We start from the raw sequence: 702 nt of genomic DNA, 5'->3' as shown, positions 1-702 counted from the left end.
ATTGGACGCGCATCATGTCCCTCAACCCTTACCTTACCCCATATAAAACCGTAAAATGAATCACAGATCTAAATGTAAAGCCTAAAATCATTTCCAAGTCTTTTTAAATGTTTATTTACTTTTGAGAGTGAGAGAGAGAGAGAGGGAGCAGGGGAGGGGCAGAGAGAGGGGGAGACACAGAACCTGAAGCAGGTGCCAGGCTCTGAGCTGTCAGCACAGAGCCCGACGCAGGGCTCGAACTCATGAACCGTGAGATCATGACTGAGCCACCCAGGGACCCCGCCTAAAACCCTTTCTAAGCAACTGGGTAAAGATGACAGGCAGAAACAATATAAATACCTCATTAATTCGTCACCACCACCCAATGGATGGGTGTTATTGTCATCTCCATTTGCGGATTAGAAAGGAGGACAGAGAGGTCGAGTAACTTGCCCAAGGTTGCACAGCCAGGACATGAGAGTCATGTGACAGGACCGAGGCTGGGCCTCTGGCTGAGGTCCCTTGAGAGTCCTGGTGGGCCAGGCTTGGGTACCTTCCTCCGAGGGCCTGTTGGGTTGTCTGCTGGTCCCTGCTCTTTCTCTCTTGAGGTGAGTGTTTGGGGACCAGTGCAGGAGAGCAGTCCTCACGGCCAGCAGTAATGGGAAGCGTTTTGCCAAGGATGCCTCTAGCCCCATGCTCTGTCGGCCGTGACCGCCTTCAAAG

This window comes from Prionailurus viverrinus, chromosome D3, assembly GCF_022837055.1.
Source record: "Prionailurus viverrinus isolate Anna chromosome D3, UM_Priviv_1.0, whole genome shotgun sequence".
Taxonomy (NCBI): domain Eukaryota; kingdom Metazoa; phylum Chordata; class Mammalia; order Carnivora; family Felidae; genus Prionailurus; species Prionailurus viverrinus.
This window is presented reverse-complemented; position numbering follows the sequence as displayed.